Source organism: Ochotona princeps, chromosome 1, assembly GCF_030435755.1.
Source record: "Ochotona princeps isolate mOchPri1 chromosome 1, mOchPri1.hap1, whole genome shotgun sequence".
In the NCBI taxonomy this organism is placed as follows: domain Eukaryota; kingdom Metazoa; phylum Chordata; class Mammalia; order Lagomorpha; family Ochotonidae; genus Ochotona; species Ochotona princeps.
In genome coordinates, this window is record NC_080832.1 from 58,183,673 (window position 1) to 58,204,719 (window position 21,047).

Genomic DNA, 21,047 nt, shown 5'->3' on the forward strand with positions numbered 1-21,047 from the left:
AGTGGAGACACACAGAAGCTTATAGCTTCTGCCTCCTGGCTTTTGGCTGGCTCAGCACTGGCCATGATAGACATTTCTATGGGTGAACCAGTGGATGGAAAATCTTTCTCTTTGTCTCTCCTCTGTTAATCTGACTTTCACATAAAAACAGAAATATCTTAAAGTCATAAATAAATACAGGTGTGAAGTACATTATGATGTTTAGATATAATGTGCATAGTATAGAATGATTCAACTGAATTGTTTAATATATACATTTATCTATAATTATTTTTGTAAAGACATTTGCAATGAAACCTGTTATATTGAAATAAATGATATACTAAATATACTCACCATACTATGCAGATTTCAAATAAAGATTTATTTTATTTTTATTGGAAAGTCAGTTACACAGAAAGAAGAGACAGGATGATCTTCCATATGATTATTCACTACCCAAGTGACCACAATGGCCAGAGCTGAATCCGAAGCCAGGAGCCAGGAGCCAGGAGCCAGGAGCTTCTTCTTGGTCTTCCACACGGGCACAAGGTCCCAATGCTCTGGGCTGTCCTCAACTGTTTTCCCAGGTCACAAACAGGAATTGGATGGGAAGCAGAGCTGCCAAGATATGAACCAGTGCCCCTGTAGGATCTGGCACTTGCAAGGTGAGGATTGTACCCTCTAGGCTATTTGCACTGGGCCATTTTTGGAGATTTTGCAACTTCACAACAATTCCAGAGTGTGTCTTCTTCTAACAAATATATGGTATTTTCATTCTATTCCCTACTCCTCTGATGTCAGTCTTGTTAGGTTCTACCTGTTAGACCATGAGATGTCTTAACGTAATGACAACCAGGTTCACATACATTGGCCTGAATGACGGAATGCTATTTTTATATTTAAAACCGAATAGTATGTTATTGCGCATATATATCACAGATTTTATGCATTCATTTGCTGACAAATACTTTAGTTGTTTTCATATGTGTTTATTGTGAATAATGCTGTTGTGAATTTGAAGGTATTCATGTCTCTTAAACATCAATTTTAGCTTTTTTTAAGATTTGTTTATTTTTATTGGAAAGGCAGATATACTGAGAGGAGGAGAAACAGAGAGGAAGATCTTCCTTCCAATGATTCACTCTTCAAGCAGCCACCATAGCCGGAACTGAGCCCATCAAAAGCCAGGAGGCAGGAGATTCTTCTGGGTAACCGATGAAGAGTTTCTTCCGGGTCTCCCATGTAGGTGCAGGGTCCCCAGGTTTTGGGCCGTCCTTGACTGCTTTCCGAGGCCACAGGCAGGGAGCTGGATAGGAAACGTAGCTGCCGGGAATAGAACTGGTTCCCATATGGCATCCCAGGTGTGTAAGGCAAGGATTTTAGTCGCTAGACCACTGTGCTGGGCCCTCCATTTCGGTTTTTATGCTACAAAATAAGAAGTGATTTTACTCTTTTTTGACAAAATAGTAAGTTTGGTATTTTTTCATTAAAATAATGAAGTAGTATTTTGGGCCCAGCACAGTGGCCTACAAGCTGAAGTCCTTACTGTGAATGCCCAGAACCCCATAGGGACGCCAGTTCTAATCCTGGCTGCCCCATTTCCCATCTAGCTCCCTGCCTGTGGCCTGGAAAAGCAGTCGAGGATGGCCCAAAGTTTTGGGACCCTGCACCTTTGTGGGAGATCTGGAAGAAGCACCTGATGACTGGCTTTTCATCGGCTTAGCTCTAGCCATTGTAGTCACTTGGGGAGTGAATCATCGGACGGAAGATCTTCCTCTCTGTCTCTCCTCCTCTCTCTACATCTGACTTTCCAATAAAAACAAAATAAATCCTTAAAATAAAGAAACAAGTAAATAGATACATAAAACTATGATGTAGTATTTTGAAAAGTTTAGCTTTAATTTTGCTTCAAGAATTATTGATAAAGACACTCAAAAACTCTTGAATTTCTAAACATTTTTTGCATTTTTACAAGAGTCTAAGAAATAAAAGAGAAAGAACTGCTGCTGAGCAGAACAAGATACAGACTTAAATGTGGATGCCAGATAAGCAGGACATCGCAACTAGTTGGTTCATATGCACACACACCCCCCACACACATAATTATTTTATTTGATTGTACTATGTTATATTGTACTGTGTTTCAAGTACAGAAAGGGTTAACATCATGGAAGTAGAGAGTAGAATTGTAACTACCAGAATTTGCGCAGAAAGGGAGGAATCAGGAGTTCTCTTTGAAGGTACAGATTGCTTCTGTCAGTCTCTCTCTGCTTCTTATAATAAAAACAATCAAACAAAATGAATGTGCAAATAATAAATAGGTGTTTAGGTTAATAATCAGCTTGCTCCCTGGAAAACCTATGCCACAAATCAGAGTCTCTGCATTCTATGTTTTGCTGTACATTGTAATTTCTGCTTTTTACTGATGCTCAACCAAGAAGGTGGGAGGTTACAGGCAAGAGACCAAGTGATTATCTGGCCTCCAATATAAAAGACCAAGATAGCACTGTGCTGTGCTGCTTTTACTAGGTAAGTCCTAGTCAACATAGGCTTTGTCAGACTGAACAGAGAATGCAGAATCTGTCTTTCTGTCTCTGTTTCTCTGCTTCAAAAATAAATGTTAATTACACCTATTTTACCGATACCTATTATTCTATTTGGTTCATTCTGGTTTGATTTTGTTTTTTTTTCCTTTCTCAAACTTTCTTTGTACCTTCTACTATTAAATGAGATTCCTGAAACCATAGAGACAATGTGATTTTTGGTAAAGATACATTTAAACAGAAAATCTGCAATTTGCATCTCATATCTATGAACCATAAAATAAATCTTAGCATGTTATGCCAGAGCCACTGAGTGTACCCCCAGAAAATCTTAATTATTATTGTTCATTATTGCGTTTTTTAGCTTAAATGGATCCATGATTATGTAATGTGAAAAGGTCATGTATAATATAATGTTTTAAATGACAAATCCTTCTCCAGCTTGTAGCTAGAGTGTGAAATAAAATAAACAATTTTAGAAAAATTCTAGGAGAATAAAATACTTTAAGTTCTCATATATGATATTTATCTTGCATCATTTGAGTGCTGTTTATTTAGATATATGACTTCTAATGAGATAATAATAATTTTCCATGTGTTTGCTGGCACAAATGTGAAGATCGCTTTAATTTTGTCTACATGTCCCTCCATATGTTTAAATAGAAATAACTCTATCATGATTATTTCATAGTCATCAAAGGGTGGCCAAACTTGCTTTATGAGCATGGAATATAATTCTATAGCTACAAGCAGGACTACACAAATCCTAGCAAGAATTCAGACTTTTATGTGAAGAAAATTCACTGTAGTAATACAGTGAAATCTACAATACAATTTGCAATAGCCCCAACTTCCCTTCACCTCTATTGTGTGTATGAACACATTTACATATATGTATATGGATACAAAAAGTGTCACTATATAAATTATTGTGTATTATTATTCTATACTGGTTTACGCTAATTTTATAGATTATTACATATCATATATTATTCTGTACTGTTCATATCATTCTCTGCTCTTCTTAATTTATGATTGAGAATTTGACTACTATAATGCATTGAATACTTAAGTTGGTATTTCTCATAATGAATGTATCATTATTTTTCACATTTGGATGCACTGTGTTATGGCCATCTGTTTTATATCACAGAGCCATGTGTATGGTCATTTACCTACATCAAAGCTTAAAGCTTGTTAAGCTCCTTGGAATTTAATCTTTTAATTGAATTCATTATGACTGCTATTTTAATATCATGTGAAATTTTTATTCATCTGAATTAATATTGCTTTAAGAGATTTATTTATTTTATTGTAAAATCAGATATACAGAAAGGAGGAAAGACAGAGAAGAAGATCTTCCATCCGATGGTTCATTCCCCAAGTGGCCTCAACAGCCGGTGCTGTGCCAATCCAAAGTCAGGATCCAGGAACCTCTTCCAGGTCTCCCATGTGGGAACAGGGTCCCAAGGCTTTGGGCCGTCCTCGACTGCTTTCCCAGGCCACAAGCAGGGAGCTGGGTGGGAAGCAGGGCTGCCGGGATTAGAACTGGCACACAAATGGGATCCTGGCACGTGCAAGATGAGGACTTTAGCTGCTAGGCGGCTACACTGGGCTGAATTGATCATTTTTTAACTTGAAAAATACATCCATGAACACAAAACAGTGTAAAAAAAACCTCAAGCCACCTTTTTTTGGATTAATTTGAAATATCAAACTGATGGTGAGTTTATATGGCAACAAATTATTAAAAAATATACAGACAACTATAAATAGATAAATCATATGTGAAAGTTTTGGTCATTCAATTTTAGCAACACAAGAGACACCAATGGTGTGGAGGATGTCTTAATGACTACTTACTACCATTTATTTATTTGGGTGTTTATTGAAATGTTCATGTTATAAGCCAATAGATATAAGATTAAAGTTAGTGAATTCATTTTAAATGTATATCAAATGTCTGGCTGTGTGGTACAGTGAATTGGAAATCACTTGGCCTGATCCCCCGGGATCAGCTGTACGCATGATCTGCTTCACAATGGAACAACTTCTCCTACAGTGTCATGATAAGCCATGAACCTGTGAAGGTGGCTATAATTGAAAGGCTGTTCAGTTTTCTAGGTGGAATGAGAAAGTGCGCAAGGTATAAAAAGCTGTGATGAACAAGACACAAAGATTCAGCTTTTAGATGAAAAGTACAAATAATGACTTCTTAGTTTATGTTATAAACTATACTCTCACAAGCAATTTATCAAAATCAAAATTCTAGTTTAACAATTGATTTATTGCAAGAAATTGAGCATAATTCTCAAACATTGTAAACATTTGGGTATAAATTCTTGCTTTATTGTGCAGAAGTGATGTGATGAGGGGGCTCAATTTTCCCATCTTTGAAAGGATAGGGGTAATATCTATTATTAATGTTTCTGAGAGAATTACCAATGTAGAATATGCAATGTAATGAGAAAGAAACCATAATACAACATGGTAGCAATACTGGTAGTAGGAATATCATACTTTATTTTTAACTAAAATACTAAAATTTGAGGTTGCGATCGGCACTGTCTTAACAGTGTTAAAACAAATAAATGATATATACAGGTGGCACAACAGGCTAACCTTCACCCCATGGCATCTTATATGGGCACCAGTTGGTGTCCCAGATGCATTACTTTTAATTCATCCCTGTGCTAATGGCCTGGGAAGCAGCAGGGAATGGGTCATGGCCTTGGGAAACTTCACTAATGTGCCTTCACCATTGTGGAAGACCTGGAAGAAGCTCTGGGCTCCCAGCTTTGAATTAGCTAAGCTGGGGGCCATTACAGCCACTTGAGGAGTGAACCAGTGGATGGAAGACCTTCTCTTATCTCCTCATCTCTATAAAATTGACCTTTAAATTTAAAAAATAATGATAATTAAGAAAAATAGGACCCAGCACGATAGCTTTGTGGCTAAAATCCTGGCCTTGTATCATCCAGGATCCCATATGGGTATCAGTTTGTTTTCTGGCTGCTCCACTTCCCATCCAGCTCCCTGCTTGTGGCCTCAGAAAGCAGTAGAGTACAGCCCAAAACCTTGGAACCCTGCACCAGTGTGGGAGACCCGGAAGAGCTCCTGGCTCATGGTTGCAGATTGGCTCAGCTTCAGCCATGGCAGCGACTTTGGGAGTGGATCAGCAGATAAAGATCTTTTTCTATTTTCTTCTCACTGTATATCTGCCTTTCCAACAAAAATAAATAAATAACTAAATACATAAATAAGTCTGAAAAATGAAGTATACCTTAAATTACTTAGCAGTCACTTCATATTACCTTGTATTGCTTAATTTTAATGAATGTATTGCTTAAATAAAATAAATAAAATTAATAAAATATCAATAAATGAAATTATACTGCATCCAGTTTAAGATGCATAGCATTTATTCATTAATACCCCAGGGCTTTTCTGTACAACCTAAAGCTCTTTTCCCTGTCTACTAAATGTTAAGTGTGTTTTTAATACATGTAGCTTTTCTGATAGTTACTCTTGAAAACTGAAAGCAGAGAACAGAGGAAAAAAGAGGAGAAAAGTTATGTAAAACAATATTAATCTGTTACTTTATGCTGCAAATCACAATTATATATGTTGATATACATATGTGTGTTTATGTGTATGCATGTATATACATATATAGTATTTATGAATTCAGCAATTTAGAAGATTCATATACACATTTATTCTGAGTAGGTAAATATACATACTATGTCATTTCAAAACCCTTTTGTAATTTTAATCTCACTAGTAACTATTACTTGTAATAAGGCTGGTTAAAATTAAAATGTTGAGTTGTTTGGTCTTTAAATGCTTTGGGGGCCCAGAAGAAAATCCTAATGATAGAATAATAATTTCTTAGATTCTCAGCTCTCAGTTCCATCTATTTGGGAAAGACTTACAGATACAGGAGAATAGCTATAATATTAAGGGGCCACCTGGAGAGAAGCATAATTCCCCAAGAGAATAGCAGAAAGGTTGAACAAAAAATGGAAGTACAAAGGAGCAGCAAAGCAACTGATGATTGAGTCCCTCGACCCATAGCTCTGGAGAGCTGCTATTCTCTGGAAAGTGTGTGGGCAGGACGGTCTCAGAGGAGCCCATCTGCCTGGATTCATTACATGGAGAATCTTCACCAGGAACAAATTCAGTTACCTCAGAGAAGGACCTTTCTAAGGAGAAGAAGTTGAGGAGCTTCCAACTGCTTTCATCAAATATGGAACTTAACTCTATCTTCTCCCTTTATCACCCAGAGTGTAGTTTGGTTACATGGCACTTTTTTTGAGAAAGAAATCACTGTTGAAAGGCATGTTCTGCTAGGAAGCAAATGAATATCTGAATCCCAGTACTCTTGGACAAGAGTTTATCTGTGCAGACCTAGGGGGAACTAGCACTACAGGCCATATCACTCTATGCCAAAAGGGTTAGTGGGTACATGTTAGCTGGGAAATCTGGCCCCTGGATCCTCAGAGTAGGGAGTATCTGACCTGTAAGAGCTGGAGATCACCCTCAGCCATTCCCTCTGATCTTCCATCCTCTAGGGACAAAATAGGCTGCTTCTGGAACCCATGGACACACCCTGGGGCATGTGCATATTGAGAACTGTGCATGTTCCAAGCCTTTTTCCAATATTAGGTCAGCCAAACATCTGAAGACAAGGCTCATTCACTTCTCAGGGCTTTAATCTCTCCATCCAACAATGACTTTCTGAGCCCTGCCTATCGCAATACATCATTCCAGGCTCTTGTTGCATCCACAGACATCTGTCAGGTGTCTGCATATTGATTGGCCTGCATGGGGTTCCAGCTCTTCCAACACAATCCTCCAAGGTTTGTATATTCCACCAGCCAATATACAGCTAATGATTTAATGACGCTTCCAAAGAGAATGGCCTGGAATAACAGTGCAACCTTTCTTGGTATTGATGCTGTTCTTATGACTCCAGCTACCGCACATTAGGGTCACTTACAGCACAAACAGGACCTGCTCCCCAAACTCCCCCCAAAATTCCTGATTCCAAATTGTTGTTGGGAAACTGTTACAAAGGGCTCAGAAATCTTATTGAATCCAGAAGTACCCCGAGAGACCTGCTGCTGCTACTGTTATCAACTCTAGTGAGAGAGACTACATGACAGCACCCAATGGAACTAAAGTGAATGTAAACTAAAATTTGAAGGTGCATCTCAGGAGAAAAACTGTTAAATTTGTAAAAACTAGTCTTAAAAAATAGAAATAATAGTAGATTTTCCCAGATGCAAAAATAAACACTTAGAAGCACAATTAGTATAAAAAACAAGACAATATAATGAAGCCTGGCAAACAGTGCTTTAGACATCATTAAGAAAAATAGAAGCATCTGATAAGGAAAATAAATAATGACTTGTCCCAGAAATAAGATAATATAGATATACAGATATATAACAGTCATCAATTAATGCCGATGCAAAAGAGAAATTCAGCAAAAATGTGGACATATTTAAGTAGAAATGAAAAATAACTAAATTTCAATAAAATAATATATTTAAGATTTTGACAGATGATTAAATCAAGGAGTAGAGAAGCATCTTCATATAACATGGGTTTTGGTGAATATTTCAGTTGGACAAAAATGTTTTGAAATATTGAGAAAAGCATTCATATACCCCTTGATAAGTCTGTATCTACTAAAAACATAAAATACATTCCTCATTTATTAGTAGAAAAAAATCAAAACATTTACCCCAGTGTAAACACTGTACAACATATTCATGCTTTGAAATTTCAGACAGTCCCTCATATGCATTTAAAATCAATATGTGTTAATAATAAAGAAATAAAAATGGATTCATTGTGTTCTCAATGATATTCATTCCTAAATTTATTTTTCCAGTGTTCCCTATAGAGTACACCATCATTACTTATCATTGCAGAAAGCTGAAAAAAATCCATAGCTGCTTTATTTTTGCTTTCTCATACCACTTCAGAATACTTAAACAAATCCACAAATAATTACCACTCAGATACTTTTCAAATGCATTTGTGTTCTTTTTATTTCCTTTCCACTGATCTATTCCAAATTATTGAAATCTTTCTTACAGATTCTTACATTGCACTGTTCACTGATTTCACATTTCATCTAGCTTATTTAAGAACTTATTGTCGGGGCCCGGCGGCGTGGCCTAGCGGCTAAAGTCCTCACCTTGAACACCCCGGGATCCCATATGGGCGCCGGTTCTGGTCCCGGCAGCTCCACTTCCCATCCAGCTCCCTGCTTGTGGCCTGGGAAAGCAGTTGAGGACGGCCCAATGCATTGGGACACTGCACCCACGTGGGAGACCCGGAAGAGGTTCCTGGTTCCCAGCATCGGATTGGCGCGCACCGGGCTGTTGCGACTCACTTGGGGAGTGAATCATCAGACGGAAGATCTTCCTCTCTGTCTATGCTCCTCTCTGTATATCTGACTTTGTAGTAGAATGAATAAATCTTCCTCTCTGTCTATGCTCCTCTCTGTATATCTGATTTTGTAGTAGAATGAATAAATCTTAAAAAAAAAAACTTATTGTTTACACTGCTCTCAGAATTGTTTTACTTGAATTCTGTTATGTCATCCCTTTACAAGATGAAAAAATAATATATGAGCATTGAACTTTGACTAAGAATTGATGTTATGATTTTCAACCCCAAGTCTTCATTTGCCTCTATCTTCAAACTGACTTTTCAACATATTATCTTTGTTCCACAAATAGAGCGGTCCCTATAGCTTTGGAAATTTGGAAGATGACAATGATGCAACATTTTAAAAACTATGAAAAAAAAGGAGAAACTTTGTATAAGATACATTAAACATTAAACATTCATTCATCATATAACAGTTTTCTATAGGACTAGATTAAGCTAGTTTGTATATCACAGGCCACATCTAATATTTAATAACAATGCTTTATAGGGAACTATGGTATTTTCTGTTACAGAATGAATTTATTCTCCAACATCTAGATATCTAGTCAATACGTAATTCCATTGAATATTCAAAAGGATTACATAATTCCCTTGAAAATATTAAACATCCTGTCCTCCTTAATTATCCTCCAAATCATTGGTGGTGGAATATAATTGAATCCTCATAATTTTCAAAAAGATTTATTTTTTTTTTATCAGAAAGTCAGATAGACAGAGAGGAGGAGAGACAGAGAGAATGATCTTCCATCTGATGATCCACTCCCCAAGTGGCCACCAGAGCCGGAGCTGAGCAGATCCAAAAGCAGGAGCCAGGAGCTTCTTCTGGGTCTCCCACATGGGTGCAGGGGTCCAAGGTTTTGGACTATCCTTGGCTGCTTTCCACAAGAAGGGAGCTGGGTGGGAAGTTGGGCTGCTGGGACTAGAAACGATACCCAGATGGAATCCAGGTGCATGCAAAGCAAGGATTTTAGCCATTGGGCTACTGCTCTGGGTCCCTGCATAACATTTTTATGAGGCAGACACTATCAAAGCTGATTTCAAGTTCTGGTCTCAAACACACACACACACACACACACACACACACTCATGCTTTAATTTATTTTTATTTGAGAGGCAGATTTACAGAGAGGGAAGATAATGAGAGGTGTCCATGTGGTGTTTGATGCCCTAAATGACCACAATGACCGGAACTGAGCTGATTCCAATGCTTTCTTGGGCCACAGGCAGGGAGCTGGATGGGAAGTGGAGCAGCTGGGACATGAACTGACACCTGTAATGGGATGCTGGCACTAAGAGGTCGAAAATTAGCCTATTGAACCATAGTACTGTCCCTTATACAAAAGAAAACTTAGAAAGCCATGTGTCTAATTGTGAACAAAGACACAACATTTATTTAAATAAAAAAAACACACTTGTGCAGAAAGAACACATGAAATCCATACAGAAAATTATAACAATGAACAACAACTGGGGTTATTTTTACACTACCTTGGAGGCATAAATGTTGCTCTCTGTGGAAGTTCTTGGTTAAATATTCAAAAGAACAGGAGCATAGCATAGAGCCTCAGTTTCATGGATATCCTTTCCCCAGTATAATCGGGATATTGGCCATAGTGGCTGTATTATAATTACACAATAATGAAATAAAGATCATCATAGACTTGTAACTTGCAGGTATATTGGATATTTTTATGTGGAGCTAGTTCTAAGCGATAGTCTTCAGTGCTATAATTTTCTGCTATACTACAGGAGAAGCAGTATGATAGTAAATAGAGTGGGAGATATAGTGGTGCGTGGAAAGGGTCTGGGGTTAGTGAACAACAGGCAGTGCTTTGGGGCAATACAGGGAAGGGATGTGGTTTGAACAGGCCAGGACTTCCAGACTGTAGCATTTCTTCTCTGGGTTCACTCTCCTGTCTACATTATCAGTGCGAGTTAAAATATACCAGGTTTTTTGAGAAATTCATGAAATAATTTGGACATCAACCTGATAGTAAGTTATGTGACAAACCAAAAGCAAATCTGAAGAGCATTTTTTTTAAGTTACAGAATGCACAAAGTGTTTGGTCATCTGAAGGTTGTTATGGAAACTAATTTTGGAAACTGTTCAATGTTTACTGTAATTCTGTAGATAAAGCAATTTGGAAAGATCTTTTCTTTTCAATTTGTTTTGTTTCAGCAAGAAGGAAGTGACAAAAATAATTGACACTACTAATATATTTGGTTTTCAAAGCTGTTTTGTGAGCCTCCGTCATAAACTCTATTCATATTAGCTTTAAATGATACAACATGATCATCAAAACTGCAGGTCTGGAAAGCAGCCCATTATAAGTGATTCCTGTCACAACACAGCTTAACTTCAGTAGAAGTGCAGCAGACGGATGACAGCGAGATGTCCAACAGCTGCCAGGTGCTGCACTGACATGAGAAGATGCAGGCAGAATAAGTAACTTTAAAGATATCCAGAAATGAAGCTCAACTACAGATAGGCGGAAAATAAAACCAGTAAATAATAAATGACCAACTTACAACTGAGATTACTCTTGAAATTGTAGAAACCAGAAAGGAAGTATTACCAGAACACGTGTCCAGAAGACCTGTTTGAAAAACTAATACTGGGGCCCAGCGGCATGGCCTAGCGGCTAAAGTCCTCGCCTTGAAAGCCCCGGGATCCCATATGGGTGCCGGTTCTAATCCCGGCAGCTCCACTTCCCATCCAGCTCCCTGCTTGTGGCCTGGGAAAGCAGTTGAGGACGACCCAATGCATTGGGACCCTGCACCCGCGTGGGAGACCTGGAAGAGGTTCCTGGTTCCCGGCATCGGATCGGCGCGCATCGGCCCGTTGCGGCTCACTTGGGGAGTGAATCATCGGACGGAAGATCTTCCTCTCTGTCTCTTCTCCTCTGTGTATATCTGGCTGTAATAAAATGAATAAATCTTAAAAAAAAAAAGAAAAACTAATACTGTAGAAAAGTTGTCAGGGGCTATGTCTCTTTTGAAGCATGGCCTTCTGCTATAAACATCTTCTGTTTTGAATACATAAAGCGGTTTTGGGTATTTTTAGTATCTTTTGGACAATTTTACACTTTTTTTTCAGTGAAGAAATAACATTGACTTAAAGGGTTTTAAACAAAACTACCTGGCATTTTACAAATCATCCTAAAATACTGGTGTCTTTAGTACTCACCATGATTAATCTTGTCAATACGCCTATGTTCTTTATCTGACAGTTGCAGTTTATCTTTGCAGTAAGTGTCCTTTCTCTTAGGGAGACCTGACAAGAAACACACCCACGTCCCTTATGCTTCATGGCTGTTATCACACTACATTTACAGATGACAGATTGCTCTTCCATGTCCCCTCCAGGATGGCCTTGATTCTTGATTGTTGTTGCTTATATTATTCCCATCTTCTATATTTGCATATGGTCTTTATCCATACTATTTAACTTTGTACTAGTTAGCTTCAGAAGTTTAATTTCTATAATCGTAAATAAGTTTAAGCTCTTTAAAAAAGATTTATTCATTTGTATTTGAAAGGCAGATTTTACTGAGAGAGAAAAGATAGCGAGAGGTCTTCCACCCACTGGTTTATTCCCCAAGTGGCCACAGCAACCATAGTTTAGCTAATCTGAAGCTGGGATCCAGGAATTTCTTCAGGGTCTCCCTCCTGGGTACAGGGGCCCAAGGTAGTGGCCCATCCTCTGATGCTTTCCAAGTCCATAAACAGAGATCTGGATAGGAAGTACAATAACTAGGATATGACCCATTTGCCACATGGCATGTCAATGCAAGCGGGAAGAGGATTAGATACCAAGCCAGATTCTAACTTCAAGATTTGACTTTTGTTATATCATTTATCACCCAGTTAATCACTTGCTTCAAATGGGAAAAGCAAGGAAACACACAATAATGCTTATACAAGTATTATCCCAAGAATGAATCCAATGCTTTTTTAGTATAATGATTTGATATCTCTAATGTGGAAGAAATGTGTAAATAGAATTATGAGAGGCAGTTTACTTAGTTTCATTTTTATTACTTTGGAAGATACTGTAGAATTTTAGTTTCTGTCACACTGAGAATAATTAACAAGGGATAAAAATACATCATCAAGCTAAGAAAGAGTGATCTTTATATTTTTTGTTTAATTTATAAAGTCACATTGCAACTGTTTCTATTGATCAAAGATTACTTTGCAAGATTTGAAGATCTGGCTGCAGAGTTAATTGCTTTCTTGTTATCTTCAGAAAGTTATTGCTTTGGTCATCTAACATTGTGGTTGTTGAACTTTTGAATATAGAATTATAGACATTTATTTCTTCAAATGAAATAATTACATTTATATTTGATTTTTGACATGTGAATAAAAATGAAGCTAAACCATAGGAAAATGAACATCAATTCTGTTGATTGTTGCACTATAAATAATTTGCACACATAAATTCTCTTTTAAGATTTACTAAATGTGAACAGGCATCTAATAGAAATATGACTCTATGCATTTATTTTATGCATATTGATTATGGAAGATCATTATACCAAATGCATAAAATAATTTTTAAAATGAAGTAAATTCCATTAATAAAATTTAAACTTATTTTACTCAGAATAATTTCTTAACAAGGAATGAGATAGGAACATGGGCCAAGCTATCATTAATACTAATATTCAAATGGGTTGGAAATGCACAGTGGATTTTACCAAGTTCTCATCCCTTTCAAAATACATACCCAGAATATGCTTTACATATTTATTATATCTATTCCCTTATCTGATATATTATTAGCAATTATTTATTTTGCACATTCATAAAGTAAATAAATAAATATACTAATTAGCTACAACAGATTGTTTTTCTATGCCTGTTCATTTCATAAACTCCTTGATTGTAGGTATACTAGATAAATATAATTGACCAGCTCTTGCCTTATTTTGTCAGTCTTCGAAATCAAAGAAGCAATCTCATAAATTGAGAACAGAAAAATTAGTGCTTTAAAACCTTGATTCTGCTCATACTAGCTACATTATCTTTGATCAGCAAGTTGAGATAGAGCTTCTAGACCAACAACTTCACTTTCTGCTATCAAGCATCTTTCTTTCTTTCTTTCTTTCTTTTTTAATTACATTGCATTGTGTGGCATGGTTTCATAGCCTCTGGGATTCCCCCAACCCCTCCCAGTACTCTCCCCGCATGGTGGATTCCTCCACCTTGTTGCAGTATGACAGTTCAAATTCAGTCAGGATTGTTTCACTGCAAACATATATCAAGCATAGAGTTCAGTATTAGAATAGATAGACAGCAAACATCAAGGAAAGCTTAGAACCAGACAGTAAATGGTCAGTGTGGACTCACATACACCTTACTAGGTAGGACACAAAGATTAGTTACTCACGCACCATTTCTTACAGTGTAGCAAAGGGGACAACAATGAGCTGTGCATGCGCTGAGTTTGGTGAGAACTCACTGAACTCGGTGCACTGCACTGGTCCCACAGGAAAATAATACCGACTATGGCATCATACGAGTCAAAACAGATCCTTGTGGCTCTCAGACCTAACGGCTAACAGGTTCCAGCAAGATCAGCACCACTAACAAGCTAGCTGTAAAGGACACTTAGTGTCTCCCTAATCCTGGGACCTACTTTAACTGAAAATCGGAGAAAGGTTGTACAGACAACGGTGCAGCCTCAGCATGCTATCACAGGAGGTAGAGAGTGGTGAGCCAGGAGCTGGGGCTACAGTGACCATGGTAGAAATCTTACGTAAGAACCCAGACTTGAAACTCTCTGGAGGGAGTGGCACAAGTAACTGCAAACAAAGAGCCATGTAGCAACCTCAATAAGTAAAATTGTACTGTAGACCTGTGGGTGACACAGGTTAGAAACCTGCCCCAAGGAGAAAAATCTGATAACCAGAAGTACAATGACCAAGAGCAAAAGAAGAGACAGAGACACAATGAATATTACTGAAAACTCCCCTCTAAAGGAATAAAAGCTTTTGCAAACCTCAGAGTTAACTGAGGAAGACATTGAGAAAAGAGGGGATACAGAATTCAAAACACTTGTTATAAAACTTCTTATCAACAATGAGCAGCATCTACAGCAGTAATTCAAGGAATTCAAGGAATATGTCACACTGAAAATGAGCCAAATGAAAGCTGATATATCAGAAATGAGGAATACGGTGCAGCAAAGTAAAAGTACAGTGGAGAGTCTCCAAAATAGAATGAAGGAGGCAGAAGAATCTCAAAATTAGAAGATATTTCCTGTCACCAGGGGTAAACAAAAAGCTGAAAGCAGAGCTGGGTCAAGCTAAAAAAATGTATCCAAGAACTGAAAGACACTATTAAAAGGCCACATATAAGTGTTACGGGAGTTGCAGAAGGTGCAGAAAGAGAAGCTGGTTTACAAATGAATTTAAGTAAATCATAAGGGAAAATTTCCCTATATTAGAGAAAGAATTGAGAAACAACTTCCAGGAGGGCACAAAACTCCCAACAGGGTTGATCAAAAGCGAGCTTCACCACAACACATGATCATCAAGCTCTCTTCAATCAAACATAAGGAAAGGAACTTGATTTCTGATTTTTAAAAAATCCAAGCTTCTGATTTTTAATGATGAAATATCTGAAAGTTTTTTTTATCTAAAGCTTTGTTTATTTAAATGATTACATATATTCCACAAAATGAGTTATTATAACAATTTTATTACAAAATATAGCTATTTGTTACGAAAAGTATAAGTACAATTATTTCTGAATTTTGTCATTACAAGCCACATTTCAATGAATAATTATACTGTAATCTTTGTCTTTACATGTGATTATTTTGATAGAATAGAATCCTAGAGTTGCAAATCTGGCTCAGTCATTACACACACCCCTTTGTTGTTGTTACTTATTTCATTAATCTCTCTAGGATAATCTCCTAAGAACATTAAGAATGCCCTTTTCACCAACTCATTTTTAACAGTTAGCTGCATTTCGTTGTATTAATCCCTGTGTTTTTTCTCTGATTCACAAGATAACACAGTATCATCTTCTCATTTGCTAAAATTTAAGTCTATGTTTTAACTGGCTGCCTTTCTTAGTCATTCACAAGAACTCAAGTTAACAGAATTTATAATGTCAATCTGGACAAAATTTGTTTTAGTTAGAAAGAAAAGGGGGACAAAATGATTCAATTTTTTTTTTTTCGGCAAAACTAGTGTGAATCAATGCAAGCTGGTCAGAAGGGCACTACTTCAACCCATTTCCAATCTGTGCTGAGTGTAGATAAAGGGTGTCTGTGCTTGAGTAATTAATTCAATATAGATAACTTTTATGTGTCCTGGAGGAGGCCTTCCACTAGCAAATTTATAAACAGATTTGACAGCCTTGTTTTTTCTCTGGGCAAGGGCATTTTAAGTCATGACAACAATAAGAGAAGGGAAAAAATTCTACTCATAAATGATGTGTTGTGCGTAGTAGCTTGGCTTATATGCTACACAAAGCATTCACATCGAAAACTCTGGATTATGACATGCTAACGGAATCAAGGCTACCAGATCAGTGTTAATACACACTCAATTACAAAGGCTTTTAAAAAGTGTATTTTTTCCAATTAAAAATCAAAACTACTTTTGTGTGTTTCAAGTTTTAGCCATAATTTCAAGCTTATGTTTTGTTTCCAAATTTTCTCAGGAGACATAATAGCACATTTACACATCATGCATATATTGTTGCCCTTTTCTGGTAACTTTTAAATAAATTCCTGTAAAAGGAACTAGAGTAGGACCTCACATTAACCTGACATGTAAGCATGCCATTATATAAACATACACATATACCTATATATCTTTTTGTGATCATATTAAACACATGTTAAAATGTTTGAGGGTGACCATTTCAAAAGAATAATACAGATTATTAATGTGAATATGAAGAAAAATCTTGCATTCACTAATATTATATTATAAGGAACACTCATTTGAAGAGTATAATGCAACCGAAGTGATTATCTTTAAAAATCCACTGGAATGAGCCTACCTGCACCAAGCAGTAAGCACCTGTCCTGTGCATCCAAAGTACACACATTTTTTTGTTGTTGTTGTTATGACTATTAGTGTGAAACCCATAAAGGTCATGATCCATTTGGTATTGTTTTACTTGGATGAATTTAACAGCACAGTATTGCTTAAATATTGCCTTTTGAATGAATGATGCGTATCTTTGCCAAATTTTATATAGCATACCCATATTTATGTCATCATGCACATTAATCAGCAGTATTTATAGCTCTGGAGGTTACAGAAATACCTACATGGGATATTTCTCTTAGTTTGAATAATAGCTTAAGGAAAATCAGACATCTAAACATTTGAAAATATTCTACAATCTGTGTAGTGTAATTATGCGTTTGAATAGAAGCTGAAAGCAAAGCTGTAAAACACAACCAGACTGTGCAGTTATTTTACACTCCGTATTATCTAGCTGTATACTCACACATTGTGAACGCACAGAACCACAGTCATGAGGTACACAGTATCTACACAAGTGCTGTCCTGCCCAACGCACCTAGCAAGTAACAAACCCTCAAGCACTTAGGATCCTGCCATCCTTATAGGAATGTACATGGAGTTCCAGGTTCCTGGCCTCTTCCTTGGCCTGCAGTCATTTGGGGTATAAGTCAGAAGATGGAAAAATCATGTCTCTTTCTACCCCAGCTCCCCTCTGTCTCTATTATTCTGTATTTCAGAAAGAAAGAAAGAAAGAAAGAAAGAAAGAAAGAAAGAAAGAAAGAAAGAAAGAAAAGAAAGAAAGAAAAGAAGGAAAGAAAGAAAAGAAAGAAAGAAAGAAAGGAAAGAAAGAAAGAAATAGATAGATAGATGATAGATAGATAATCTTCTTCAAAGGACTTAAAGAGGAGCGTCAGGACATTTTCCAGCAAGCATTTTTTAAACTGTCAAAACTATGCTAGGAGTTGGGGAAAAAAAGCTACCGACTTGTCACCTTGCAACTCTTAATTCCCAATCTTAAAAATCTTTGCACATTTTCTGTGAATCTTTCTTTGTGCAATGTAATTTGCTCTCTTTCTTACTTTTGTTGTCTAAAAATTACTGACTGCCCACATTGCTAGGTGTCGCCAGCAATGAAACTTGCAGTTTCACTATGTGCTTTCTTCTTTGAATGTATAAATATAGACACACTTTTACTGATGTGTAGACATACGTGTGTGTTTCCCCTCTCTTATTTGGACTATTTCAAATATTTGCATTAACCTTAAACACCCTTGTATTTTGCCATTTAGCTTAAAGTCTATATGTTACGGTTGATGCAGTGGCTCAGTAGTCTAGTATTTACCCTATGGCAAAAGCACCCAATTAGGGCACCAATTCTTTTTCCAGGTATTCCACTTGCAATTCAACTCCCTGCATATGACCTTGGAAAGCAGCAGAAGATGCCCCAGGTCCTTCAAGTGGGATTCCTGGATAAGGCTTCTGGCTCCCAACCTCAGAACAGCTCAGCTTTGGCCTTGCTGTCATTTGAGGAGTGAACCAGCAGACGGAAAACCTTGTCTCTCTATCTCTCATTCTCTGTGTGTGAGTGTGTGTGTGTGTGTGTGTGTGTAAAATCTGCCTTGCAAATAAACATAGATATTTTTTAAAGTTCACATACTAACAAGAATTCTCAGATTATTTCCATCTACATTTATATATTTTATTTCATTATGTTATAATTTCTATTTTTGACAAGATGATGAAACTCTGAAATCATTCCTCTCATTGTTTTACTCATAGGTATACTACCTTAAGATCCAAAACCCACTTAGTTTCTGTGTGTTTGTGTGTGAGAGAGTATGTTTTGTTTTTAAACAACTTGAAAGCTCTTCTATGCCATAGCTAAACCTCTCCTACTTATTAGTGATATTGTCTTGAAGCTGCATATTTTAAAATGCTTTAATTTGACAGAATATAAACTTCAAAGATCATGCAAAAGCTTCTGAAGACTTGGTAGCCATTGCATTTTCTGTGCTCTTCTAATCCTGCTTTAAAGAAGACTGGAAACACACCAATGTGTTCCTGCTGCTACTCATTCTGTCTCCTTTCTTTCTGGAAACTACATGTGCCTACAGTTTGAGTACTATATATCTCAGGGTTAAGAAATGAGCACACACACCACCACCACCTTTATGTATATATTTGTTTGCTCATTATTTTCTTGGGATGTAAAGTGAACGTTTATCATTACGTTCTCGTTTTATCTGCCTAAAATATTTTAAATTCTGTTTTCAATATTTTCATTCTATTTATCCTGCAACTTCCAGTAATGAGATTATCTATATGTCATAATTCTTTTAGCAGTTCCTCATCTTTAATGCTTGCTTATAAATATATGAAATGTTCTTTAAAATTCCTACTTATTATTTTTTAGAATTTGGTTGTTTTTATTGGAAAGGCTGATCAGATTTACAGAGAGAAGGAATACAGAGAAAAGGATCATTTGTTCACTCCTACATGGCCATGAAGACAAGGGCTGAGACTATCTAAAACCAGGAGCCAGAAACTTCTTCCAGGTTTCCCAAGGCTTTGGACAAACCTCTTCTGTTTCCCAGGCCATACACAAGAACTGGATGGGCAGTTGGGCAGTGTAAAAGCTGGGGATGGAACCAGCACTCAATTTGGGATCCTAATGCTTGCAAGGAGACGATTTGGCAATTGAGTTATTTTATTGTTTATTTTAAAGGCAGAGTTACACATACACACACACACACAGAGAGAGAGAGAGAGAGAGAGAGAGAGAGAGAATCCTCCAAACCCAGGTTCATTCCTCAAATTTCAGAGCTGCCACAAGTTAAAGCCAGAAGACAGAAACTCCATCCAGTTCTAACTTGCGATTTGCAGAGCACACATACTTGCTGGATTGCAAGTGGAGATTGGACATTAAGAGGCACCCCCAAAACAAATAAACAAACAAACAAACAAGCAAAATCAGAATAGACAGACAGAGAACAACAAGGAAAGCTTAGAAACAGACAGGAAACGGTCAGCGTGGATTCACATATACCCTACTAGGTAGAACACAGAGATTAATTACTCCTCACTGGGGAATGGGGGATTTTTCTGCACACCCCTCCCAAAACAGTTCTACACCTCAACTGTTGACATATGCCTTGCTAGAATTATAAGCCAGTTTAGACTATCCTAAAATCTGCCAAGCTCAGTAGAATTATGCTTCAACGCAATGGACTGTTAAATACTAAAATGAGGATAGACCCGAGACAGATAAATCGCACCCTATAGCAATTTTAAGGTGTATAGAAGCTAGTTGTATAAAAACTAAAATCAAAAATGTCAATGAAGTAGTCGCAGGATGTGGTTAAGAACTTGCATCTTGTAACATATTGGTTGTTCAATACCATGACAATTAATTCCATAATGTTGTAAATTGTCGTAGATGTTGTATTGGGGCTTTTAATTGATCAGGATGATACTCTGCCAGCTCTATCTTCAGACCAGAGATGATCTCCCCAAGAAACCGTTGAATGTATCTGGACAATTAGATGCTGGACTCTTTGCTTGGTATATTGCTTGCAATGAAAGAATCTCAACTGAATTTGATCTGTAATACTGCAACAAGGTGGAGGAATCCACCATGGCGGGAGGATATTGGGAGGGGCTGGGGGAATCCCAGAGTCTATTAAACTGTGTCACATAATACAATGTAATTAATAAAAAAAAAAAAAAGAAAAGAAAAGAAACACCCATGTGTGGTGCTGGCCATAACATCAGCCGCATTTCAGACTTTTTTTTTTTTCACAGCTGAAATGTCTTTATCGATTATTATGCTAAATGGAACAAAGGGGGTTGTATCAGCTACTTTCCATGTAGTGCATTTTGAACTGAAAAACAAAACTGAAATATAAGGACACTTGTTAGGAGAATCAGATTAGATGTATAAAAAGACAGGCACTGAGGGCTCTGTGAGGCAGCCTGGTGGCTAATGTCCTCGCCTTGCACATGCCAAGATCCCTTATGGGTGCCAGTTCATACCCTGGAGGCCATGCTTCCC